This window comes from Nannospalax galili, unplaced genomic scaffold (assembly GCF_000622305.1).
Source record: "Nannospalax galili isolate Female #2095 unplaced genomic scaffold, S.galili_v1.0 scaffold380, whole genome shotgun sequence".
In the NCBI taxonomy this organism is placed as follows: domain Eukaryota; kingdom Metazoa; phylum Chordata; class Mammalia; order Rodentia; family Spalacidae; genus Nannospalax; species Nannospalax galili.
Genome location: NW_008348568.1, coordinates 1237643 through 1243642, shown reverse-complemented (window position 1 = coordinate 1243642; position 6000 = coordinate 1237643). Strand labels below are relative to the sequence as shown.

Genomic DNA, 6000 nt, shown 5'->3' with positions numbered 1-6000 from the left:
AGGAGGAGATAAAAAAAAAAGTAACAAAGAGGTCATGCATATGGGGAGGGGAGCCCAGGGAAACATGGGAATCTGTGTACCTCTAACTCAATTTTGCTCTGAACCCAAATCTGCTCTTAAACATTTTTGTTAAAGGATGCAGCAGTGTGGGTTGTATGTATGACTTTCTCAGCAAGAGCCATTTCTTCAGGAAGTCATTTCTGCCTCCTTCCCCTTCCTATTCTAGATCTTACTATGTAAGGTCCCTGGGGGTAGCCTGGAAAGCAGATTAATAAATGGGGGGTAGGGATATGGCTCATGGAGTACAGTACTTGCTTAGCACAAATGTCCTGGGCTTGATCCACACCACCAAAACAATGCCTAAGATAAAGGCACCGCCCACCCCCCACAAATGTTTGTGTGTGTATACACACGATACATAAAATGTTTTAGTAAGCCATCAGGTGGCCTTTCTTTAAAACAAAGTTCCCTAACCAAGCTCAACAATAGAGTCAGTATTCTCTAGGTAAATCCAAAGCATATCTACAAATAACCCCTAATATATCAAAGACTTATTTGGCACAGGATAGTAGCTGCAGCTCCACTATATTTGCATATAAGGACTATGCTTACATATATAGTTTCATCAAGAGCCCAGGGTGGTTCACTATGCATTTTATTTTCATTAAATTTTTCTTTTTTTCTTTTTTTTTTTCAGTTTTTTGAGACATGGTCTCCCTGCAGCCCCAGCTGGCCTGGAACTCGCTATGTGGATCAGGTTGGCCTTGAACTCACAGAGATCTGCCTGCCTCTGCCTCCTGAGCACTGGGATTAAAGGTGTATGTCTTCATTTGTTTCTTTATTGCTTTGACAAAATACTCTGACCAGTACCAACTTGGGGAGGAAAGGGTTTATTTAGCTTACATCTCCCAGGTCACAGTTCATCAGGGAGCCCAAGGTAGGACCTCAGGGCAGGAACCTGGAGGCAGGAGCTGGAGCACAGACCACGGAGGAATGCTTCTTACTGGCTTGGTCTCCTGGCCCTTGCTTAGCCTGCTTTCTTATGCAACACAGGCCTACCTTCCCAGGTGTAGCACCACCCACAGTGGGCTGGGCCCTCCCACATCACTCAACAATCAAGAATGCCCCATGGACATGGCCACAGGCCATGCATGTGCAAGATCCTGGTTCAATCCTCAGCACTGCATCTCTCTCACCTACCCACAGGCACATGCATACACACAATTAATTTATGAAACAACGGATAATTGAATGAATTAAAATACAACTACAAAATCAATTCTTTAACTTGAATCAATGTGAGACTGCACATCTGCTTTTAAACAGGAATGCTCCCAGATGTCACAAATTTATCAGACAGGAAAGGATGGCTATACTGTCTTGTCTTCTGAGTCTACAACTTACTAGCTTTGCAACCTTAGGTACAGTGCTTTACCTCTCTGACATGGAAGAAGCTCTCAAATACTGATGGTCCTCCTACTGGCCATCAAGGACCTATGTTGTAGCAATACTGCATACCTAAATCTCAGACTGGAGTTCACAGAACATAGCACCAAGCAAAACAAGTCTCCGCCATCCACTTATGTGCTCAATAGATGAGGGAAAGGGAAAGTCACCAACTAGGAATACTGATGTGATGTTTCTAAGGAGGAAACCCCTACGTGACGGCATCCTTAAGGGAATCCTCTGGTCTATCCAATGGCCACTCCCTATTAATCAGTTTTGAGATCCAGATTGGGTGTGCTTACGGAGAATTCCACAATCACTAAATTACTACATAAACTCTTATGCCTATATATACATCTGATACGAATATCGCTGTCTCTTAAAGTGATTTCTACATTTGAATCATAGATTTAATTCTATATATGTGTGTGTGTGTGTGTATTTTCCCATACAACAGTATTCTAAATACACTGTTTAAATTTGTGAACATCTTCAGATTAGCAAATTTTCACTAAAAAATAAAGCAAGGTCTCTGCATTTAAATGTAGCAACAAAGTAACATTTCATATTAAATCAACAGTAAAGATATCGTATTCAGTCAATTCTGCCTTGACTGCAAAGCAAAGCCACTACACTGTGAAGTTTTCTAAGTATTAGTTGGATATTTCCTATCCTCAATTATCTGTTTTTGCTGGCCTATACTATGTTTGCTAATCATATAATAAGTGAACAAATGAATAGAAGGTGCCAGAAATACTGCTTGGTGATTTGAGAAATTGTCTATACAGAAGAATTCACAAATTATAATTAAGTTTTCCTGAAGCTAAAATTGCAATAAAATATAATTGTAGAAGTGAAGACAGTTTAAAGCAAGGAGAGAAAATTACCTTAACATATTGTTAACATCCTAGTCATCATACCCAGAAGTATAAAGTTCTATTCAATTAATGTTGGCTTTCTGTATCTCCAAGAACAAGAAAAATGGATAGTATCTTCAGGGAGATCAGGCTACCTAGTGGGTAACTCAGAGCCTGGTCTTCTGGCTGCTAAGACCATGCTGTCCTAGGCTCTTTCAATAATAAATCTGAGCAAGTCTGTCTGAGAGTTTGCAAAGAACCAGTATCTCATATAATTTGGGTAATAACCCTGTCAAATAAACTGGGGCAGATATAATCTTCTCTAATATACAGGTATTATGGTTTAAATATGAATTTTCCTCAAGAGGTTCATGTATTAAGCACCAATGTCTCCATCTGGTGGGACCAAGCTTGAAAAAGTAGGTTGCTAGGGGTGAGTTTGAAAGGGTTTCTTGTTCCTGGCCCCTTCTGTCATGCACACTTTACTATCTCCCATGAGGTGAACAGGCTTCTCCACAAGCTTCTGCTGCCATGATGTCCAACTCAGGAGGCCACAATAAACACGGACTGAAATTTCTGAAACCAAGAACCAAAATAAATCCTTCTTCTACTAGGCTGTTTCTGTCAGGTACATTTGTCACAGTGATGAGGAAAGTAACTGATTCAACAGGCCAGTGGCATCCAAAGGGTAAAATATTTGTTCAAAGCTGGATTTGATACCCGGTGATACTTATAAGGCATAAACACTAAAACATTATTATATGCTATCACAGTATGTTACCTTTAGAGAACTACTATCTATAAATAAGTATAGCTGACACACCAGGTTTATATTCTAGGGATAGTAAATGCTAGCATCTGGTTTCCCTCCCCTTGCCCACTGCAATCATCAGTATATTGTTTCCTGATGGCCTGAACCCAGCCTCCAGACATCTGAATATACTGCTACACAGAGTCCCTATTGATGATAAGCAATATGAACAGGCAAGATAAAATCTGTATTCCTGTTTTGACTTTCCTCATAATACTTGTTTCCACATTTTCTTTGCTTTTTGATTTGATATATGTTAATGGCTCTTACATATTTTTATATTTGTATATACTGTCTTTTCCAAGTATGGAGCTCTTGACATATTTACTTGAGAACATCAACTACATTTGTTAATGTAAAACAGGTAAAGTGTTTCAAATATACCTAAGACAAATATACAGTATTTAAGGGAAAAGCTAGCTTAAAAAAATACAAAGAAACAAGAAATTGTACTTATTTCTGGATATAGTTCAGATTCAGAATCAGTAAACTTTTTCTGTAAAGAGCCAGATAGTAAATAATACCCACAGACCATGCACAAACAAATGAGACTGTCTTGGTTCTAATTAACCTAGCTATAAACTGTCGGGAGCCATGCTTGCCATAAGCATTGGAAAGTAGGAGAGTGTCACTTTAAGAGCTTCTGAGCTCTCTGCTTCAGCGGTCAGAGCTGACAGGCTGTACCTGGATGTTAAATCAGGTCTTCTAGAAAGTTAGTTTCAGTTCGGCCTTTGTGCTGTCTCTATAGTAACCCTTTTGTCTATAGTAACCATTTTGTTTCTGTTGGGAAGATTCACCTAGGTAACCCAAACTCCGGGCCGGATAAAAAGGACCTGTGGGACCCCTCAGTAGATTCTTCCTTCTAAAGAGCGCTCTCCTCTCTGTACCTGCTGTCCCTTTAATAAATTCCTTGCATAACTTCAGACGTATGCCTGAGTGTCCTTTTTGTTGAAGACCCAAGCCTAGTGGGCTTGGGGGGCGTTCGACAATAAACACCAAAATCAGATTTTCATGTCATTTTCACATCACTAAATATGATCCATCCTTTGATTTTTTTTCCCTCCAACAATTAAAAATGATAAAAACTGTTCCTAGTTTGCAAGCTGAATTTGGTCCCTAGGCTGTAGTTTACCCTCAACGTCCCAGATGTGGTGTTTTCAAAGTGGGAATTTCTGGGAGTCTACAACAAACCCAACTAATATATTACTACCTTACTTTGTCTACTTCCACGAAAACAAGATACTACAATAAATCAATGCAATAACAGTAAGAGAATCCAGCTGCCTTATAGACCAGAAATTGAGATTGCAAAAAATGAGAAACAATGCCACCTCTCTCAGTAATGTTTCCTTATGTTTGGGAAATACACAGATATTTTTATATCAAATGCTGTATACATCAGCATGCAATAGGTTTAGTGTTTTTTGTTCGTGGTGGGGTTTTTATTTGGGGGGGGTGGTTTTTTTTTGAGACAGGGTCTCCCTGTAGCCCTAGCTGGCCTGAACTTGCTACGGCGACCGGGTTAGTTTTGATCACATGGAGATCTGCTTGCCTCTCCATCTCCAGTCCTGGGATTAAAGGTGTGTGCCACTATGCCAGGCTAGCTAAGTGTTTTTGTTTTTTAAAAACAGATTAATTAAAAAAAAAATCACTTAGTTCCAATTTTCAATAGGATAAATACTGATAGACATCCACAGGAACTAAAACTCTGGGGCCCTCAGTAGTATATTTTCAGTAAGTTAAAGGAACATGGGATCTAAAAGTTTAAGAACCAGCTGCTGAACTGGGTGAACTATTACTGCCAGTAGGGTGTACATAATCCTGCCCACCATATCCAACCACCTTCACCCTCCACCTTAACCTAATTCCATCCAAGAACTGCCTAGTTTTTCTTTGAAACGTGATTTGATAAAATTAAATCCCATGCAATCGTGTCTCGCATAATGAATATAGTGAAAATATGGTTGTTTTCTTGAAAGAATAACCCTTCACCTATACACAGAACATAAAAACACTTAGTTTTTTCTTTTAAGACAGAGTCTCGCCATACAGCCCTGGCTGGCCTGGAACTCACTATGTAGACCAGGCTGGCCTTGAACTTGCAGCAATCCTCTTGCCTCTGCCTCCCGAGTGCTGGGATTACAGGCACACACCACCATGCCCGGCTCTCACTTCAGCTTTTACTTCATGAAAATAGGCAACTAGAGGCAAGGATCTCCCCCCTCGCTTCTATTTTCCAATCTTTAAAAAACAAAAGATTATTATTACAATTCCTTGTCTCCAGAAAATATTGCAAAACAGATTCATTACTACATTTAGTCACATTACTACATTTAGTATACCTCTGACCTGGATCCACAAGCAGTGTGGGAACCCGATCCTAATCAGGACCCTCATGGCAAGGTTAAATCTAAGAAAAGAAAATCCACCAGACATGGTGCAAGTTTAACTGACAGTACTCATAATGATAAGAATTCCACTTTGCAAGTAATATACACATCTCATAAAGCATTTTAAGTGACTATTAATATTTTGCTTGTTCTGCCATTTGAGATTTAAAAACTAAGGGGGGGGAGTTAAAGGGAAAGTTCTTTTAATTCCAGTGTTATGATACATGGGGAAACTTTACATAGGAAGCATTCCTTTCAACATAAATTTACTTTGTCATTAGATTTAATTCAAATGACGTGTATTGCTGGGCCTGGGGAAACATCTCTACACCTTCCTCTTTTCTTCTTTGTTGTCTTCTTCCTCCCCTTCCTCCCTATTTGTCTTCCATTTTAGAAAAAAACTAACTATAATACCAACATGCATTTTGTTGCGTTATGTGCCCTTAAAAATTTTAAGACCATCTTTATAATTTCATTTATTGGACAATAATAATGA

General features: G+C 39.2%; 1 protein-coding gene across 3 annotated transcripts in view; it reads right to left on the bottom strand.

Moving 5' to 3' along the window:
* Positions 1 to 6000, bottom strand: part of Nsmce2 (NSE2 (MMS21) homolog, SMC5-SMC6 complex SUMO ligase) — a 253509-nt gene that overhangs the window by 158870 nt on the left and 88639 nt on the right. The gene's annotated exons all lie outside the window — the stretch shown is intronic.